The following is a 22,540-nucleotide window of genomic DNA, read 5'->3' as shown; positions in this document are numbered from 1 at the left end:
ACGGGTTCGTATCCCGGTCCAGGAAGATCCCACATGCCGCAGAGCGGCTGGGCCCGTGAGCCATGGCCGCTGAGCCTGCGCATCCGGAGCCTGTGCTCCGCAACGTGAGAGGCCACAGCAGTGAGAGGCCTGCGTACCGCAAAAAAAAAAAAAAAGAGTAAGTTAGTTATGGATTGAAAAATAATGTCCAAGGTGAATTTGTAACCACTTTGTTAAAAGTTACGTAGAGACACTATCCCTATACTTATATAACCCAGGAAGGACAGATGAGAAATGGTAATAATGTGCAGCTATGGGCAAACCACTTGGGTCCACCCCTACCAGTCAGGGGGCCACACCAGCTTTGAAGTCAGGTAGATGAAATCTGCTTAGCATCCCTGTGATAGGAAATAATGTAAAGCCCTTTTAGTAGCCCTTGTCTCTTTGTGTCCAGAAACGTCCATCCCTCTATCTTGAAAAGAACTTTGGGCAGTGCGATTAGATTATAAGCAAACGGGCTGTGAAGCCAGACCATCTGGGTTTGAATTCCAGCTCCACGGCTCATAAATCCTGCGACCTTGCTCAAGTTACTGAACTCTCTGGGATACAGTGTTCTCAGCTGAAAAATGAGATCATAAATTGAACATATTCTGAGAGTTGGGGGGGAGTTGAATGAGTTAATATTTGTAGGAAGTTTAGTTTCTGGCACGTAGTAACCACTAAAAACAATGTGAGCTATTATCATTACTATACCTAGAGAGGGAAGGAAAGCAATGTCTAACTCTAGCAATCTTAAGACAAGGACACTTGCTTTTTGCTCTATAAATATTAGTAATGTTTGATATTTTTTCCTTTGTGAGCATAATTTCCTTCAGGAGAAAAAAATTATTCTGCTAAATTGAAAAAAAAATCCAGGTCATGGTAGGTTTGAATGAACTATTTAGCTCTCCCCCCAGGGTACCCTGGGGCAGGTCATTTATTCATTCATGAGCATTAGGGTCAGGTTCCCTCTCCCCTCGATACAACTGGCTAAATGCACCCAAATTTGTCATGCATATCGTCCTCTTTTTGTTAATTCTTTCTTAAAGGACAATATAAATGATTCAGTTTGATCTTTCTTAGTCATAACCACATCCGTCCACACTGTCCTGATATTTCATCCAGATGGTTTTAATTGGATTTTGACTACCCTGAAGTGCCAATCCCACCTTCACAGCCTGCTTCACACCTCAGTACTTCACATCAGGTCTCCCTGCCTCTAGGCCTCCTCCTGAAACTCCAGCCCTCACATTGATGAGCTAAGTCCTTCCTTCCCTGCTGAGAAGTTTCACTGGCTCTCTCAACTGCATATAGAAATAAGTACTAATTAAAACCGAGATAGAATAACAAGCTGAGGTTTTTATTTTGTTTGTTTGACTATCTGGTTGGCAAAAATTAAGAAGACAAGGAGTGCCCATTTTGGTAAAGATGTTGAGAAACAAGAATTCTCATACCCTACTGGTGAGGTTAACCATCTCTTGGGATAAATCTGGGAATATGTATTAACATTTTTAATGTGTATGTCCATTGCCTCAGCATTTCCCCTTCTGGAAATTTAATTTAAGAAAATAATCCGAAAATACAAAGGTGGTTGTACAAGAATTAAATGTAGCTTTAAATGATAATAGTAGAGAATTTGTTAATTACTTATGGTGTATTATAGCATGGAATACTTTGCTCCCATTGAAATGATTATACAGATTTATATTTATTGACATGGAAAAATAGTATATAAAACAATGTTTTATATACTATTGTAGATATTCAGTAATATCTATTACATGAATTCATTATAATATATTAGGTTTAAAAAGTTATAAAACAATATGTATGTTTCCATTTTTTGTTTTTTAAAAACATACATATCTCTGTGTTACATTATATTATATATATTATATATGTCTCTGTCTGTCTGTCTCTGTCTCTCTGACCCCCCACTTTCTCTATCTATCATCTGTGTATCTCTACCTTACTATCTGAAAAAATCCTGGAAAGATATTGATAAAACAGTGGAGAGTAGAGTTGGGAGAAGCAGGGTTTTCACTTTCTGCTGATTGGCCTTTGGTACTGCTTAATTTTTTAAATTAACATATATCAATTTTATGATTTATTTCAATTCTGAAAGATCAAAACCATATTGTGTGGAATGTACAAATAAATAGAAATTCATAGTATGATGGAACGGTAAATTCCTACAATCAAGGATAATTTGACATTTTGTTTCAAAATCCTTAAACATTAGCATATCACGTGATGCTGCAACCTCAGTTGAAGGAATTTGTGCTAAGGAAGCAAATAAAATTCCCACTAAAATGTCTAATACTAGAAGGTAGTTAAATAAATTACAATATCCATATGAGGGAGTAAGTTGCAGTTGAACAAAATGTAATTACGTTTGGGGGAGATTAAGAAAGGATCCCCCACATTTCCTAGAACCATTTGCTCTCTCCCCGTTCAATATGTGGTAGTCATCTCAGTGGAAGAGATGAAGATTTTTAAGATTCAAAAGTTGAGGAAGCCAGTGTAGATAGATGAAAATGAGCTCAGACCTGACATTAGCCTTCTCTTCCCTCCCCCCAGCCTTGGGCAGAGAAAGGGGAAGGATATTAACTCTACTGAGAGTCAATTTCTACTCCTAGATGGAAGGGGGCTTGAAAAAAATATTAAGTTCATTTATATAGAAGAGTTTCAAAAGTTACAGTCCTTGCACAGCTGAGTTTATATCTAATATGACTCTAAGATTTTTTAAAGTATGCATGAAAAAGATTGAAGAATATATATCAAAATACATAGTGAATTTTTCTCAATTTTAGCATTTCTTTTTTAGAATGAATAAGAATTACCTTTGGAATTGAAAAATAAAACAATGCTATTAGAAATGCTTCTAAGCACAACTTCTCCTGCTTTGCCTTTAATAATATACTGTAAATACTCAGTTTCCACTTTGCTCTTACCATCAAGGTGTTTTGCTAATAGTTCTTGCTTTGCCAAGCTCGCCTTTTTTACTTTGTATTAAATCCAGTTTTCTGGGGATTTTTCTCTCAATTATGCTTGTGTTTTTCCATGTTCCCATGGTGAAGGCAGAAGTAGGCACTGGAAGCTGTTGTCATGGATATAGATGACACCATGTTGGCTTAGAAGTATGTGATGTTATGGAAGCAACGTAAATGCCCATTGACAGATGAATGGACAAAGAAGATGTGGTACATATATACAATGGATTATTATTCAGCCATAAAAAGGAACGAAATTGGGTCATTTGTTGAGACATGGATGGATCTAGAGACTGTCATACAGAGTTAAGTTAGTCAGAAATAGAAAAACAAGGATCATATATTAACGCATATATGTGGAACCTAGAAAAATGGTACAGATGAACCAGTTTGCAGGGCAGAAATAGAGACACAGATGTAGAGGACAAACATATGGTCACCAAGGAGGGAAAGCCGTGGGGGGGGTGGTGGTGTGATGAACTGGGAGATTGGGATTGACATGTATTCACTGTTGTGTATAAAATGGATAACTAATAAAAACCTGCTGTATAAAAAAATAAATAAAATAAAATTCAAAAAAAAAACCGCAAGAAAAGATGGTGAGCATAGAAAGTGATTGACTTTTAGGTAAATCCAAACAAATATTTCCTTATAAAAAGAATACTGTTTAGGGACAAGGGTACTACTTCTTCGCAGCTTTTTCAGTTTCATCACTGGAGATAAGAGATCATGGAGCTGTACATATTTTCTGTCAACCACCACCTCCCACACCAGCATGTATGCTCCCTGAGAATAGGGTCTCTGTCTGGTTTGTTCACTGCTTGTGTGCAGTGCCCAGAACAGTGCCTGGCACATAGAAGGACTCAATAAGCGTATGTGATGACAAGATAACAAAAAGTAATTATGTAGTCCCTGAGACAAAGTAGTCCTGTTTTAAAAAAAATTGTCAGTGAAAGAAAATTTGACTTGTTTCCCTAGAGTATTTTATGCTTTCATTGTTCTTTTTAAATTATATAGCTATGAAGAGAGATGTCTGGTGGTGTGAAGGTCAAACCTGGACATGACACAAAGCTGATCTTACTTCCGTCACTAATCCACTGTGTTCAAGGTCCTCTGAGCCCATTTCCAAAAGGGTTTAAAAAAATAACCTGGGAAAGCCTCGCAGTGTTCAGAATAGTGCCCTAGCTCCAGTTTTCAAAATCTTTTTGCGTGCAGATTTTTGTGCCTTTCTCTGTACGTTATATATTCTGAAAACAATAAGGTATTTAATTTACAGATGATGAAATTGCGAAAGAGATAGATTAAAAGTTGACCAAGGTCGCTCAGCTGGGTTGGGAGACAACAGAGATCCAAACCCAGGACTTCAGCCCCTGGAACACTAATCACTACAGGAAAAACACACAAGCAACAAACGTTTGTGAAGTGCATCCCGTGGGCAGGCACCGCAACAGGACTCACTCATGGTGCTTTAAATTTCCCCACAGCCACGAAGGCCACGGGAGAATTATCATTCCCATTAAACAGATGAGGAATGGGAGGCACAAGAAGCATTTGTGACTTCCCCATAGGAAAGGGCAGATCTCAGGCATGAACCCAGCACTTCAGGTTCCATGTCAAATGACCTTGAATGGATTTTTGAATAACCATTTCCCCGTGGCTTGTGGGATCTCAGTTCCCTGATCAGGGACTGAACCTGGACCCTCAGCAGTGAGAGCACAGAGTCCCTGGACTGCCAGGAAATTCCTGACCAACCTTTAAATATTAACATTATGGTTAAAATGAAGGTCAGATGACCTCTGGGGTGGGGATGAGGATTGGCTGGAGATGACCGTGAATGAACTCTGTGGGAAGAAGGAAACGTTCTCTACCTCGATCTGGGTGAGTGTTCAATAGTTGTAAACCTATGAAAAAGTCATTGAGCTGTATACTTAAGATTTAGGCATTTTATTGTATGTAAATTATGTCTCAATAAAATACTGTAAAAATATTACTCACTGTTCTACCGCAACACCTGTTTTATATCAGTGTCATCAGTGTGTATGTGCAAGGATGTGATATTTTCTTTTTCACTTATTTTGAAAACATTTTCCCACGTTGTTTCATAATGTCCATATTTGTCATTTTGAAATGATGATGTTGACATGTTTAGAAATATTTTCCTATTCTTTCACTTGATTCTTAAAGCCCCTCTGCAAGATAGGAGAGACCGGCATTATTTTCTCATTTGGTAAACAGAGAAATAAGACTCGGAATTTATTTTCAATCTGCTTTCAAAAAATATTAGAAGTGGCAGTTAAGGGACTTTTCCAAAGCGCTGAAGAAGTAGGGGTAGAACTAAGACTAACTCTGGGATTGCTACTCATTCTCCTGGACCACAGGTTCCCATAGCTGCTCCCATCTGTGCATCTGACAGGGGTGTGTACTAGGGCTCAACACAACTGTCCACATGCCACCTGGACATCAAACTGGCCTCTGATTGTTTCAGGCAAGAAGATAAGAAAGAATATGCAGCACAGCTGTATGCCTAAGTTTCTCCCCCTTTTTAAAATTACAGAAGAACGTACATTTTAATTGTAGAAGAATTGGAAATCCAGGTTAGGCAGAAATTCAAATAATCACCGAAACAGCAATGCTCGGACATAACCACTATTAATATTTCGGACTGCATCCTTTCAAACTTTGTGTTGGTACATGCATAGCTGTATTCTCTTTAGGTTAGCATCATATCAGCAACATTTATCCATATTTATAAACATAAATCTGCATCATCTCAGTAGCTATACAGGTCTCAGGATGTCACCACACAGTTCTCTTGATGTAACTGACCCTATTTTTAGCAGCATAGGTTACTTCTAATATTTCTCTATGATAAATAATGCTTATTTTGAATAATCTTAAATGTATATCTTTTCTATTTTACTTTTTTAGACTACATTTCTAGAAATAGAATTGCTGAGTCAAATTTCTAGGTTTAAAAATATTAATATATTTTAAAATTACTTACACAAGCATATTTTATCAATAAAGGCAATTCATGAAATAAAGTCATTTTAATTCTACCACCTGAACAAACTTTTCTGATCTTTTTGTTTTTCTTTTTATTTATTTATTTTTAACTTTAAAAATTTATTTATTTATCTATTTATTTTTGACGGCATTGGGTCTTCGTTGCTGTGCGCGGGCTTTCTCTAATTGAGGCGAGCAGGGGCTACTCTTCGTTGTGGTGTGCGGGCTTCTCATTGTGGTGGCTTCTCTTGTTGTGGAGCATGAGCCTTAGGCGTGTGGGCTTCAGTAGTTGTGACGTGCGGGCTCAGTAGTTGTGGCTCGTGGGCTCTAGAGTGCAGGCTCAGTAGTTGTGGCATACGGACTTAGTTGCTCTCCGGCATGTGGGATCTTCCTGGACCAGGGCTCAAACCCATGTCCCCTGCATTGGCAGGTGGATTCTTAACCACTGAGCCACCAGGGAAACCATGTTTTTCTTTTTAAGCCTTGTCCATAAGCATAAATGATTTGTATAGTTACAGTTTACTTACTTTTCTGTCTTTTTTTAATTATAACTTTACTATAAACTTATTAGCACCTACTTTTTCTAATTTTCGTTTTTAATGACTGTATACTAGTTTATCAGCTTGAAACACTATATTTTTATTTAACAGTCCCTTATTGTTGGACATTCAGATTGTTTTCAAACTTTCAATTTTATGCTATTTTCGTTGCTGTGGATGCAGGCCTAATAACATTTTGGCTAGGTTTTGAAGTCCAGGATTAGCCTAAAAGGCATGTTCTTGGGTTAGTCCAGTGACCAACCACAGCTTCATGATGACATGGGACATACCAGATGACCTTGCAAAGCAGGGCCTTTAACACCTGGAGCTATAGCTGGTCCCAGTATCAGCACAATTAGGAGAGGCTAGCAAGGGCCTAGGTTGGGCTCACGTAGTCCCTGCATCTTTTGATTTACCTCTGCCACAAGAAATGGTCTTAAAACCCACTGCCTCTAAGACACTCTCTAAAGACTCCCCATCATGTAGAGTTACCTATTAATACCACCAACCCCAGCCCTCCCCCACCATGCTTGGTTGTACAGATTCTGCTCTGCACAACCGTAGTGGGTGCAATACAATGGGATACTCCCTTCTTACCACAAATCCAATCCCAAAATAAAATATATAGTTATGAACTCAACTGTTAAATTATCTGTGTGGCCCCTACCTTGCAAGGAAATTAAAATCACTTAGAAATTTTAAAAAATGCAGTCATGAGTAGGGGTTATGTAATAGGTGTCATCTATTTACTAATACAGACGGTCTCCGACTTAACGGTGGTTTGACTTATAATTCTTCAACTTTAAGATGGTGCAAAAATGATACGATTCAGAAGAAACCATACTTTGAATTTTTTTTATTGAAGTATCGTTGATTTACAATGTTGTGTTAATTACTGCTGTACAGCAAAATGATTCAGTTATACACGTACATACATATTATACATTCTATTTTTTTAAGTTACTGAATTTTTTTAAAAATTAATTTATTTATTTTTGGCTGTGTTAGGTCTTCGTTGCTGTGTGCGGGCTTTCTCTAGTTGTGGCGAGCAGGGGCTACTCTTCATTGCGGTGCGCGGGCTTCTCATTGCAGTGGCTTCTCTTGTTGCAGAGCACGGGCTCTAGGCGTGCGGGCTTCAGTAGTTGTGGCATGTCGGGCTCTAGAGTGCAGGCTCAGTAGTTGTGGCGTGTGGACTTAGTTGCTTCGCGGCATGTGCGATCTTCCCGGACCAGGGCTCGAACCCGTGTCCCCTGCATTGGCAGGCGGATTCTTAACCACTGCACCACCAGGGAAGCCCTAAATGCATTTTTGATTTAAGATATGTTCAATTTATGATAGATTTATTAGGACATAACCCCATAAGTTGAAGATCGGTACTTTATATCTTTGGTGTGTCACAGACATCTTTCTGTCAGTTATCTGTGATTTGCCATGGTGATAGTTTAGTGGGCAAGGAAAGGTGTCTTACTTTGTTTTTTTTTATTATGAAAATGATATGTGTCATGCAGAAAACACAGCGAAGAGAATATGGTTGTTAACTCGTTGCTTGTTTAATATATAACATGCCCTTGTGCTAAATACATTGCCTGTATTTTTTCATTTAATCTTCACATCAATCTTATGAAGTAGGCACTGACATTATTAACATTATCCCCATTTCACAGATTAGGAAACTACAGCATAGAGAGGTAAAGATTAACTAGCAGGCCAAAAGTTATATAGTTGTTAAGTGGCACAGCTAGAATTTTTAACTCCAGACCTACTGGTTGTATTATCCTATGAGGAAACACCTCCTGCTCTACATGCCCTACCAAAAAATTCTCCTATAATGTCACTCCCAGTGACAATCACAATTAAAACTTCATGCATACCCCTTTTCTTCTTTAATGTATATTACTTAGTATTACATTACGTATTCTATATATATATAGTGTAATACTCTATATAGGTATAGTTCTATATTAGCAGTAGATCCATAACGTTTCTCAATTTCAATGTTCTTCATCGAAATTCTTTCAAATGGTTCTATTAAAAGTCCATAATATATCTGTGTCATAATTTACCATTCCTCTGGTGTTTGACATTTTGCTCTTCATGTGCCATTTGAATTTTATTTTTATACCTCATTTAATAGTTTTATAGAAGTAGAAGTTCAATGTACAATTATTGAGTGAGTCGCCAACCCCCTGAAGACAAATGAGGGGAAGTACATAAGTGTTTTCTCTCTCCTTTATCTCAGCAGACATGCTCAACCTAGCATAGTTTCATGGGTATAATGAAAATTTTTTGAAGATTATACAGATGTTAATACTTCATTAATAAAGAATAAACACTAGGGGCCATCTAATGAGGTAGTATTCCTCCTTAAAGGATTATTCACTTGCTTGATTTTTTGTCCTAGGTTTATTTATTTTTTCCCATGCTGGTGTTCTGCTAGATTAGCAAAACTAACTTCATCCAGTTTTCTTAGAGTTCTCTCTGTGAAAGACAAGGAAGTCATCTGTATTAGTTATCTATTGCTGCATAACAAATTATTCCAAAACTTAGCAGTGTAAAACAGCAATCATTTATTATCTCATACTAGTTTCTGAGAGTCAAGGATCTGCGAATGGCTTAGCACAGTGGTTCTGAGAGTGTCTCCAGAAGGTTGCAGTAAAGGTGTTGGCTGGAGCTGCATTTATCTCCAGGCTCATCAGTCCAGTCAGAGAATCTGCTTCCAAGCTCACTCACGAGGTTGTTGGCAGCCCTCAATTCCTCACTGGCTGTCGGCTAGAAGCTTCAGCTCCTGGCCAGGAGGACCACTCCGTAGGACTGCTCACCACAGAGCAAGTGATCTGAGGGGGCAAGGAAGGGACAGGGGTAATTTGAGAGCACCCAGACAGAAGCTTCAATCTTTTATAACCTAATCTTGGAGGTGGCATACCATCTTTTCTGCTGTATGCTCTTGGTCACACAGACCAAGGTTGGTACAATTTGAGAGAGAACTACCTAAGGATGTGAATGCCAGGAGGCAGAGTCCTTGGGGGCCATCTTGGAGGCTGGCTACCACAGCACCTAACCAACGCTTCCTGTCTCTGCAGCCTGCCTATGCCTCATGAAGATCAGTAGAAACAGGGGAATATAATTTCACTTTTAAACAGTGAGCTTCCTACTCAGTCACCCTGGGAATTGTAAGCTTACCCATGGTTCACCAGGCCCTATCTGGTTTGTAGAGGCATATGTTGCTGGGAGTGGGAATTTCCTTGCTCTCTTGGTGGTATTTAATTGGCATTTTGTGCTTATCTGACACCCGGACGTTGTATACTATGTACTGTTGGTATTCGTTATTTTATCGTAGGTCTCTATTTCCTTACTGAAGAAACTAGCTTTATATAACATTTTACCAGTTCTTGACTTATAAGATTACTGGTGTTGTTTTTTTTTTCCCCAGAAGCTTTCCACCTTTATTTTAATAATTATGACATCTTTTCATAGAGTCTTTGTTTTACTGTGAGCTCAAATTCACATATTCCAGCATGTTTCAGAAAAGAAACACACATACCATTGTGGACATTGTGGGCATGCAGCTGTATAATTTACTCTTAAAGTTTCCTATACCTAAATAAAAGCTTCTATTAGTTAACCTACAATTTAACTTAAAAATCTGTGGATGAGGACTTCCCTGGTGGCGCAGTGGTTAAGACTCCGCCTGCCAATGCAGGGCACATGGGTTCGAGCCCTGGTCCTGGAAGATCCCACATGCCGTGGAGCAACTAAACCTGGGCGCCACAACTACTGAGCCTGCGCTCTAGAGCCTGAGCGCCACAACTACTGAGCCCACATGCCCCAACTACTGAAGCCTGCGTGCCTAGAGCCCGTGCTCCGCAACAAAAGAAGCCACTGCAATGAGAAGCCTGCACACCGCAACAAAGAGTAGCCCCTGCTCACCGCAAGCAGAGAAAGCCCACACGCAGCGACGAAGACCCAATGCAGCCATAAATAAATAAATAAATAAATAAATAAATGTTTTTTAAAATCTGTGGATGAAAGGTATTTACAACTAACATTCTACAAAAAGGGATGAGAGATCATGGAAAAAATACTAATACTTTTGCTTTCTCCTTGTGTCATAGGGTAATAGGCATTCTGTTTCTCAATAAAGGATACAAATGCCCAATGAAGGATATTAACTGTGATGGTAATGGTGTAATCTTAGGTAACTGCTCTTTACAGTTAAAAAGGAATTATAGATAGAAATCCACATTTTATTTGTTTTCAGGCTTAGTTTTCTTTTGCTTACTAGATTTTTGCACAATTCAAGTATTTCTGCACACTGTCCAAGGACGTACACCCACTGTTGCAGGACTGAGGGGATTCCTTTCTGGGCCGTTACGCAAATTGGAAGAATGACGACTTCTGACTTCTTTTCAAACAATAAGCTGTCCTCATTCCGGAGTTCTGTCTCACAGCTAGGAGTGTGCTGCTTTCTGCACTGGGGTGCCGAGTAAGATAGCCCATTCCTCGGAAAGAGCCACACTCATCGCTGACTTTTGGCCTTTCTGCCTCTCTCCCATTCCTACTTTGCCCAATAACATTAACAACTCCATCGCCCCTCTGCTCCACCGAATCCTCCAGCTGGGGGTGCCTGCTTTGGTCTTTTGCTTTGGTCTCCTTCGTCCTCCACATCCAGCCTCAGCAGGCCCCACCATCCTCACCCACCTGAGTCTAACTCGGATCTTCATTCCCTCTTCCCGAAGCCTGCACTGAAATGCAACTGCCTGCAATAGTGTTCTCACCAATATAACGTTCCTCTGACTCCAAACTCAGTCTGGCACCTTATTATGGCACAGCTGACACAGTTCATGCCTGTCTTCCTGCCACCACAGCGCTCATGTCCTCACTTACTATGATGGACACACAGCTTGGTGCTCTGTTTCTTGTATGTCCTCTCCTGTAAACTAAACCAGTCTCTTCAAAGCAAGAAGCATTAGGGAATAATGGTGGCCAGGGACTGTGGCAGACACTTTATATAACGCCAGTGGTCCTCAACCAGGGGTTGTTTGTGCCCCCCAGGGGAGAATTGACAACATCTGGAGACATTTTTGGCTGTCATAGCAGGAGGGGGTGTTACTGGCATCTAGTGGGTAGAGGCAAGGGATGTTATTTAACATCCTACAATGCACGGAACAGCACCCACAAGAAGAATTATCCAGCCCCAAATGTCAGTAGTGGCAAGGTTGAGAAACCGTGCTATACACTGTCTCGTTTAGTCTTCACAGAAGCCCCACAAGGATATTATCCTCTTCTTCCAGATAAGGAGGTTTTCCGCTCCTCAGTTTCCTTTTCCAAGAAACTGAGGCTGAGAAGTTTTTGCCCCAGTTTCACCCTGTGGTGGGAGGAGAATTTGCATTCACGTCTTAGAAAAGCTATGGTCTTTTTTCTACTACCTCCTGCCTGGAGCAGGGCTCTCCTGACTGCCAGTCAGGAACAGCTGGGCAGGACTGAGCATGATCTATGGCAGCATTGTTCAAACTGCAGGTTCCCATCTATCAGTGGGTTGTACGTGACATTAGTGGTGGTCTGGGACCAGCAAAATGATAATTATCATCATCATAATAAAAATTAGAAAACGTATTGTTTTGTGAAACTTTAATTTCAGGTATGTGTGTGGGTGGGTGTGTATACTTATGCTCATGTGACGTTTATATCTTACTAAGATTTACCATCAAAATGTTTGAGAAACCTGCTCCATGTAGTTGCTGAGTTGTGGGTGTAACCCATTAAGGAATCCTTAGCTGTGATCTCTGAGGATCATGAAGCCAATTGGATCTAATCCATGGAGGATAGGAAGGGAAAGGTAAAGTGGGGTTAATTACATACTGGAGACACTATCTCCCCAGTAATCATTCGTTCATCAAATATTTACTTAGCATCTGCTCTACCTGGGCTTATTCTAGGTGGTAAAGGTACAGTGGAGAACAAAACAGTTATGCTCTAATAGAGCTTACCTTCTGGTGGGGGAAGGCAGGCAACAGGTAGACAAAAAGTAGAAATGACCCACCTAGTATAGACTGCAGTCACTTTCAGAGCTGCTGTCTTCCTGGGAACTTCCGCCGCCCCAACTCTCCAGTCTGCCATTCCATTCACAGGCTCTACCCTGGTTTCTAGTGATTCCAGTTCCTATCTCCCTTCAGAATCAATGCAGTGATCAGCCTCAGCACACACAGAATTTAGAGACAGGAAAGATTAAAAGAAAAGGGCTGAAAATGAGTGAGAGATCGGATAGTGTAATCCCCAAGCCTTATTATTTACTATAGCTTTTAAAATACTGTTAGGATGCTTCAGAATTGCCATCAGGAGATGGCAATAAATTGTAGAGCTTTTAGCCCTCCACTTAAAAATATTATAAACTCAAGCAATTTGTCCTCCCTCCCAATTTGTTTTTTGAAGAATGGATTTCTTTACAGCTTTTTGGGCATCTATTTCATGCTTATAGATAATGAACAATGGATTCTGTACATAGGAGCAAGTGAGCTATGAATTATTGATATGGAGTCAATAAATAATCAGACTAGTGCTTCCTTTGTTGCTGTGATACAGTAACACTGTGTGATATAGATGTACTGTTACAATATGTTGGACATATTTGGAATTTTACAAGGTGGCGTGTACATACATGAACTGCATCTGTCTAGGGCTGGAAGTGTCTGGTTTGTGAAGTGAGTTGAATTGTTTTGGTCAAAGGCCGGTAAGGACATTATGAAGAATAAACCTGTTAGCTTAGACGGAAATGGTCTTTAGGCTCTGGGAGCATGTGGATGTGTGTGGTGCTTGAACAGGGGTAACTGGTTGAGATTTTATTCACATCTTTGTCAAATGGTTAATAAGAACCAGTTGTGTGTGTGCTAGACTGAGGCTCAAACAGTGACCAGGACACAGTCCCTGTCGCTTAGGAGCTTGTCATAGGAAAACAGGCAAATGAACTAGCAATTACAATACCATGAGAGGTAAGAGGTGTGATGAGGTAGAGACAGGAAGCTCATGGCAGGAAGTCTAACTCATAAATTTCTTTTTAGGGGAAAAGTGTAAATTAGTAGGTAGAGGGTAACTGAAGGCAGAAAGAATTTGGTAAGAAATGGAGGAGGTAAGTAAAAGTAGGGAGAGATCACAGAATGGCAGGGCATGTCTAAGTCTATATGAGCATTCAAAGGGGCACTTTGAGTCCTCTAGCCTACCAGTAATTCCAACTTTGTGTTTGGGTATTGTTTTTATGACACTGTTAAAAGTGCACACATATTTAAAGGATGAGGAAGGAGGGCCAAAGTATTTCCTTAGTTTGCCTAAATACTGTGAATAAACAGTATTTTTGGAGGAGGGGAGTGGGGAATATATAACTCTTTTTAACATAGTAATTAAATTCCACCACAGAAGACAGTGCAAGATTATTTCCCTCTTTTCCATTTAACAAATACAATTGAATAAAAATACTTTCTTTTGCAAGGAGACTTCCTTTCTTCCTTCTACGGATTTCATGGAAGCCCCCTGCGGCCACTCTGATGTAGCTGCAGCATCCACACCTCCAGCTCCAGCTGTGTCCATATCCTCCCACACAAACCACCTTCCCCTTTATGGAGAGGGCTGCATCTCATTTAACATGCCTGCAAATATTACTTAGACGTGATTCTGAAAGATAGGAAACAGGATCTGTGGGTTTGCAAAATGCTGCAGAAAAGAACTGAAACAGTAGTCTTGAACGAACTTTTGGTTGTAGAATTAATTATTTGAGAATATGTTCCAATTATGGGCCACTTCCCCAGACACACACACATGTGCGCACACACACACACACACAGAGTTTTGCATTAAATTCATGGGGTCTCTGGCATCAGGTTAAAAAGGCCCAGCTTAAAGCACAGGTGTGGATAGTCCGCAGTGGAGGAGAGCCGGGGCAGCTGTGGAGGAACCAGTGAGGGCACGGGGAATCTCGGGAAGTGAGGAGGAGGGACTCAAATAGAAATCTCACGATTTTCCAGACATTGGCCCTGGAAGGTAATAGTGTACGATGATTTAAAAAAAGCTATGCCATGCTGGTAATGTAGGGTAAAGATTCTTAACCATTCTTTTAGAGAGAAGGTTTATCCACACGCTTAATGCTGTAGAACAAGCATTGGCAAACTACAGCCTTCAGGCCAAATCCGCCCGTTTTTCTGTGACCCAAAAGCAAAGAACGGGTTTTACATTTTTAAATGGTTGGGAAAATATCAACAAAAGAATACTTTATGACTTGTGAAAAATATATGAAATTCAAATTTCAGTGTCAATAAAGCGTTTTATTGGAACACAGCCACCCTCGTTCATCTATGGCTGCTTTCCTGCTACAGTGGCAGAGTTGGTAGTTACCACAGAAATCATATGGCCCACAAAAGCCTGAACTATGTACTATGTGGTCCTTGATAGGCAAAGTTTGCCATCCTCTGCTTTAAATAAAGCTAGTAGGCGTCGGAAGACCTAAGCGATGATGTGAATTATTTGGGGCTAATATCAATGAAATAATTATTCTCATAAAAACAGATCGTTGCATTTCTTATACACCAGTTGGACTAGAGAGAGATTTTACAAAGATCTTTCTCATGTACTCACATTCATATTAATCCTTAGGGAACATATCACTAAAGCTAAGACAATTTAAAATATGCAATAAATCTACATATGAACTATTAATCTAGGGTGATTCCTTATTTAAAATATAGGGGAAAGTCAAGGGATATAAAATCAAGGTATAATTTTAGAGTTAACTCACTTCACCTTCTACCCCCTTACTGGAATTGTCTGTTCACTGATTGGTATGGATAGCCATTCTGCCAGACTTCAGTGCGGTCATATTTATTTTAGCATCTCTAGCAACTTTCTACGCTACAAATACAAGTACTATGACAATCACAACTTAAAAAAAATTCTTCTAAAATTTAGTTGACCACTTTAGTACAGGAATCCTTTCAATGAGCATGAAATGTGACACCTCTCAGGAAAATTTCAATCAAGGACTCCTCTATGATCTGCAAACTTCTAGAGCCTTTATCCTAAAGAGATTTATTTCTTGTGTTTGAGAATTAAACTCCTGGCTTATTGCTGCATAGGAACAAATTGGTAATAATAGTTAACTTGACACATTAGGAGAAATTATTCCAAAAATTCACCAGCTTTTTTTAGTACTTTATTGTAGGGTTTTTCTTTGGGTTACTTTAGAAATTGCTTTGCATGTTGATTTTGGAATTTGGTTTGGGGGAGGGGGTCAAGGAGAAATCAGTAAAAATCAATCAGTAAACAAACAGTAAAAAATGGGATATTTTTTAACTTTCTGTTGAAAACCTGCCAAAGTTCAAGAACTGTCAAGCCTACCTCAGCCTTTTCTTTAAAAGAAAAATAAACTATTGAGATATAATTTATATACCATAAGGTTCACCTGCTTAAATTGTACAATTCAGTGGCTTTGAATATATTCAACTGGAGGCATGACTCTTAAATGTGGCATATTCTTTCTCTTGGCTGGCTACACGTGGTGTCACAATTGCATGTCTTTTATTCAATGCTTTATTTTCAGGCCAACCTGATTGGGTATTCTCACCAGTGTTCATCTTAAAATGTAAATGCCAGCAGGAAGAGAAGTATGTCTGTCTAAGATAGATCTGGGTCCAACACCTAGGACAGTACCAAACAAGAACAGAGCAAATGGACAACATTTATTTCATAATAATTATACCATTTTAAACTGGAACCTGTTTGTTGGAAGGGATGATAGTGATTTCTGTGGTGTGCTCCAAGGACAAAGAACAAGATAAACTCAAAAGGTCAGAACAAAGAGTTACAGGACTCATATCGCTCTGTCACAATGAGACCACTGCAATGTCCCAGAGCCCTCCGAAGCAGCATGCCTTGCTCCTTTCCCATCCCATATAAAGGTATTCATCCCACTGGAAACATGCAGACCCTACCCAATCGGCAGGTGACTCACAAGTCCCTTTGTTCCCTGGCTATAAAAAGACAAGCAACCCATGCTCATCATCGACTTTGCCTGGCTACCAGGAAGGTGGCCCGCTGTTCTTGCAGCGACCGTTCTCTTTAATAAACTCTATCTTCCTTACTTTCTGCCTTGTGTCTGGAAATTCTTTTCCAACCTGCGCTCAGACCATGACAGTTTCCACCATTGATTTAATTCATCCATGAAAATGAACATGTACTCACAATCTCTAAGTTCTTCTCACTTCTCCTCCTTCCTCTTACTTCTTTCAGGTCAAAATAGGACGATTTGAATCCAGTTTTCTTGGAATATATATGCTGAATGGGGAATGCATATTTGCTACTGAAGACAAATACGCTTTAGTTAGACAAATGAGAAGTAATAGAAGGAGGAATTATAAACAGTTTAAAAACACTGATAAGCACAAGGGAGGCCATTACAAATTACATGGGAGTAAATTCAAGTAGGCTTCATGATTCTGAAAAAAAAAGAGTGAACATTCCCAGACGTATTTTATTAATTCAGGCACTTAACTCACCCAAGCGACAGCACTTTAAATTTTAAAATATATAATTTTGCCCTTTCCAGCCTTAATATGAGGTCCGTATACTGAGCTTGCTCTATTTTAGGGATTTACTTTATTTTTGCCTTTTTAAAATTTATTTATTTTTGGCTGCGTTGGGTGTTCGTTGCTGCGTGCAGGCTTTCTCTAGTTGCGGTGAGCGGGGGCTACTCTTTGTTGTGGTGCGCGGGCTTCTCATTGCGGTGGCTTCTCCCGTTGAGGAGCACAGGCTCTAGGCACGCGGGCTTCAGTCGTTGTGCCACATGGGCTTCAGCAGTTGTGGCTCATGGGCTCAGAAGTTGTGGTACACGGGCTTAGTTGCTCCGTGGCATGTGGGATCTTCCCAGACCGAGGCTCGAACCTGTGTCCCCTGCATTGGCAGGTGGATTCTTAACCACTGCACCACCAGGGAAGTCCCTGCCTTTTTAAAATTAAATTAAATTAAATTTTTTTTACTGAAGTATAGTTAATTCACAATGTCGTGCTAATTTTTGCCGTACAGCAAAGTGACTCAATTATACACATACATACATTCTTTTTTTATATTCTTTTCCATTATTCCAGGAGATTGGGTATAGTTCCCTATGCTATACAGTAGGACCTTGTGGTTTATCCATTCTAAATGTAATAGTTTGCATCTCCTAACCCAAACTCCCAGTCCATCCCTCTCCCTCCCCTGCCTCCCACTTGGCAACCACAAGTCTGTTCTCTACAGCTGTGAGTCTGTTTCTGTTTCATAGATAGGTTCATTTGTGCCATATTTTAGATTCCATATATAAGTGGTATCATATGGTATTTGTCTTTCTCTTTCTAACTTACTTCACTTAGTATGGTAATCTCTAGTTGCATCCATGCTGCTGCAAATGGCATTATTTCATTATTTTTTTATGGCTGAGTAGTATTCCATTGTATATATATGCTGCGTCTTCTTTATCCATTCATCTGTTGATGGACATTTAGGTTGCTTCCATGTCTTGGCTATTGTGAATAGTGCTGCTGTGAACATAGGGGTGCATGTATCTTTTTGAATTATAATTTTGTCTGGGTATATGCCAGATTGCTGGCTCATATGGTAGTTCTATTTTTAGTTTTCTGAGGAACCTCCATACTGTTTTCCATACTGGCTGCACCAACTTACATTCCCACCAACAGTGTAGGAGGGTCCCCTTTTCTCCACACCTAGGTTACGGGTTTACTCTTTTGGCAGATCCATTTTCAGTTTTTGAATGGTAGAAACACTATATTACAAGCCCAAATTTAAATCCAGGGCCCTCTCTCTCTCCATCACTCCCTTCCTCAAATTGATGCCAGGCCCTCTTGTAGGTACTAGGCACACTACAGTGAACAAAGAACAAGTACTTGCTCCCATAGCACTTACATTCTAGAAGGGAGAAAGTAAAAGTTCAGAGTCCTCCTCTGCCCTCAGCTGCATAACACCCACCTGTAGAGAGATCAATATTCTATTTATCTATGATAATATGAGAGAAGTGTAATTTAAGAATCCTCTCCTATTAGGTGTAATGTTCTGGTGCTAGAAGGTTGCTGAGAGTGGCTTTCTCTGGAGAACAACTGAGATTTCAGAGTAAAACTGAGTTTTTCATTGTGTTACCACGCTGTATAGCAAACTGCAAGAAAGCTACAGCATTCGCTCTGCAAACTTTACAAACACTTATCCCTTTCAGCCCATCAGAGATAAGTTTCTAGTACTCCGAAAGTTTTCCTGGTGTAGAGGAATCAGATATCCATGAAAACTAAATAAAGAGACCATAGGAGTGAGGAGGTATGATAGGAGCCTCATTGTGACACTATTTGCTAGAAAGATGAATTCGCTTTAAAGTGAGTCCACCTTGGGATCTATCCAAAGGTATTCAGTTTCTGAAATACCGAAAAAGCCTTGTTAAGTGCTAGCCTGGATCCTGAATGTAATATGAATCTTCTTTGGCTTACCAATCTCATTCTCAAATTTCTCCATGCCCATTCTCACCTAGATTTTTCCCCTGGATATCTGCCCCTCGTTTCTCTTCCCACTTGATTCTCTCCTACTGCTCATCAAAATGGCTAAGAGCTTTGAGTGACCTTGGAGCTCTAAAAATATAAGCTCAATTTATACAACAACCACTTCAGGACATTGTTTTAGGGTGTTATCAGTATCCAATAAAGGCATCAGGGGAAGAGGTAGGTAGGAGTTGGTGGATACCAATGACCTTGATCTGTATAGTCACACTGAAATATCACAATAATGAAAAAGGTTGCTATGCAAGGTCACAATATTAGTTTCAGTGTCATTATTTTCTCCTTTAAGAAGGTAAAATGCAGGACTTCTGAAAAAGGATAAAAGGTTGAATGTATGGTTTTATTTTTAAAAAGTGAGGAATGACGTCACCAAGATGGCAGAATAGGTCATTCCTGACTTTGGTCCCCTTCACGAGAAGAACGACTAACAACCATTCAAGAACAAGACATCACTGAGAGAATCCTAGAACATAAGGGTGAGGCCCCTGCATCAGAGGGCCATGCTGAGAGGTCTCCCTTGAACCTCTAGCTTCTGCAGTGGAAAAAAAGAACCCAGGGAGCTAGTGGAGGGAGCTAACCCCTCTAGCCTTGGGTTGCTTTGTGGGACCCCCAACTCTGATTCACTCCACAAGGAGTGCTCAACAACTGTGAGACTCAACCACTGGGAATCTGTGATGGAGAAGAGGGAAGGGCTTGCAATAACCAGTACACAGATCTTGGCAGACCAAGTTCAAACCTGCAGTGCCCAAGTAGTAATCCCAACCAGCAGCTTTGCTCATATGCAGAACCAAGTCTAGGGTGCACTCTGACCAGGGAACTCAGCAGGGTGCAGCTCTGCCTGATTTGGATCCTCAAATGAGGAGTTTTGCTGGCCATAGAGCTTGGTTTGCCCATGCCCAGGCAAAGAGCCTCATGCACTGTGAAGAGAGTCTTTCAGCTGCATCTGACCAGAGGGGCTGGTGACAATTTCCGGAAACTGTGTCCCAGTGCTGTTGGAGCTGAGAGGTGGGGGAGCACAGTCAGTTGCCTCCAGAGCAAAAGCCAGTACAGGGAGGGTTCCCATGCTATGAGTAGGCAGGGAGATTAATCCATAGCCAAGGCTAAGGGTAGCTCCTGGCCCCTTCCAACCAGAGAGCTGGTTTGGGAAATTGAGAATAGCCTGCAGCAACCCCTCCCCCTCACACCCAGGAAAGGAAGCTGAGACATAGTCCCACTCACTGTGGAGAGTGTCTTCTGGCCCCCTGACCAGAAGGGCTGGTGACAACCCCTGGAAGCTGTGTGGCCCAGCAATGCTTGAGCCCAGAGAAGGGCAGGCAGAACAGATAGTTTGCAAAGTAAAGCCAGTGGCCTTATTCCGCCAGGGAACTTGGGATTTGGGTTGGCTTAAGTTAAGACAACAGACAAAACTCTTCCTCAGCTTTAGAGCTACTTCTCCTGTTGCACTGGGCAGGGAATCTAATTCACAGCCCCACTCATTGCTGAATACAGCCTTCAGCCTGTTTGACCAGGGAACCTAACACAGTTAGCTGCATAGGCCATTCAGCAGCCCTGTGTACTGTGGCACTTGAACAGAAAGCACAGCCTATGGCTTCCCTTGTCTGCAGAACAAAACCAGTAGCCTCACCCAACCAGGGAATTCAGTGCACACTTTGGCCTGATTGAGGTCCCCAAACAATGAGCTGGACCCTATCCTGTTGCCCTGCAAGGGCAAGGAAGCTAATTCATAGCCCATCTACTACTGAATATAGTGCCCAGTCCCAACCATGTAGTAAGCCTGACCAGAGAATCCAGGCAGCCACAGAGCTCATGCTGCAGCATCTCTTGGGTATGCCAGCAGTCCTATTCAAGCCAGCAGTCCTATTCAACTGTTCTCACCAGAGACACCCCACCCCCATCCTCAGAGCTTGAACAGTTGCCTTGCCCCAAAACAGACCATAATAGCAGGTCCCACCTGCCAAAGGACATTACCAGCAGGCATATCCAGAAACCCATACTGAGCTGACTGGTGTAGAACAGTCTCTGCCAGAGCAAACCAGTAAAGTCTAAAAGAGGAGGCTGATCATGAAAAATTAGGTAAATAGGACACCTCCAAAGAAATCTAATGAAACTCCAATAACTGACCCTGAAGAAATGAAGATCTATGAACTGTAGGACAAATAATTCAGAATAATCCTCTTAAGAATGTTTAGTGGGGGCTTCCCTGGTGGCGCAGTAGTTAAGAATCCACCTGCCAATGCAGGGGACACGGGTTTGAGCCCTTGTCTGGGAAGATCCCATATGCCACGGAGCAACGAAGCCCATGCGCCACAGCTACTGAGCCTGTGCTCTAGAGCCCATGGACCACAACTACTGAGCCTGTGTGCCACAACTACTGAAGCCCGCATCCCTAGGGCCTGTGCTCCTCAACAAGAGAAGCCACCGCAATGAGAAGCCTGCGCACCACAATGAAGAGTAGCCCCTGCTCGCAGCAACTAGAGAAAGCCCACACACAGCAATGAAGACCCAACACAGCCAAAAATAAATAAATGAAATAAATAAATTTTAAAAATAATAAAAATAAAAAACTAAAAAAAAAAGAAAGTTTAGTGAACTACAAGAAAATACAGACAACAAAATTAGGAAAACAAGGCATGAACAAAACAAGAAGGTAAACCAAGAAATAGCAACCATAAAACAAACAAAAACAGAAAACAAAATAACAGAAGTCCTAGAGTTAAAAAATACAATTACTAAACTGAAGAATTCAATAGAGAGTTTCAAAAGCAGACTCAATCAGGCAGAAGAAAGAATCAGTGACCTTGAGGATAGGACATTAGAAATCACCCAGTCAGAGGAGCAGAAAGAAAAAAGAATGAAAAAGAGTGAAGAAAGGGCTATGGGGATTATGGAACACAATAAGAAGAAACAATATTCACATTATAGGAATTCCAGAAGGAGAAGAGAAAGAGAAGGGGACACAAAGTATATTTGAAGCAATAATGTCTGAAAACTTCCCCAACCTAGGGAGAAATGGACATTCAGATCCATGAGGCCCAAAGAACCACAAGTAGGTTGAACCTCTATAGGGCTACACCAAGACACATTGTAATTATCAATAAATTGCCCAAAGTCAGAGATAAAGAAGATGTCCTTCAGATACACAATATAAAAGACATGTAAATTGTAACAGCAATAACCTAAAATGTGAGGGGAAGGAGAAGTAAGAGTGCAAAGCTTATGAATTCTAGTGAAGTTAAGTTTTTATCAGTTTAAAACAGGATGCTATCAGTTTAAGATGTTTTATGTAAGCCTCATGGTAACCACAGGGAAAATCCTGTAGTAATTATCCAAAAGAACATAATAAACAAGTCAAAGCATACTTATACCAAAAGAAATCAAAACACACAAAGAAAGACAACTGGATAGGAAACAA

Source organism: Phocoena phocoena, chromosome 9 (genome assembly GCF_963924675.1).
Source record: "Phocoena phocoena chromosome 9, mPhoPho1.1, whole genome shotgun sequence".
NCBI lineage: Eukaryota > Metazoa > Chordata > Mammalia > Artiodactyla > Phocoenidae > Phocoena > Phocoena phocoena.
Note: the sequence above shows the minus strand (reverse complement) of the source record.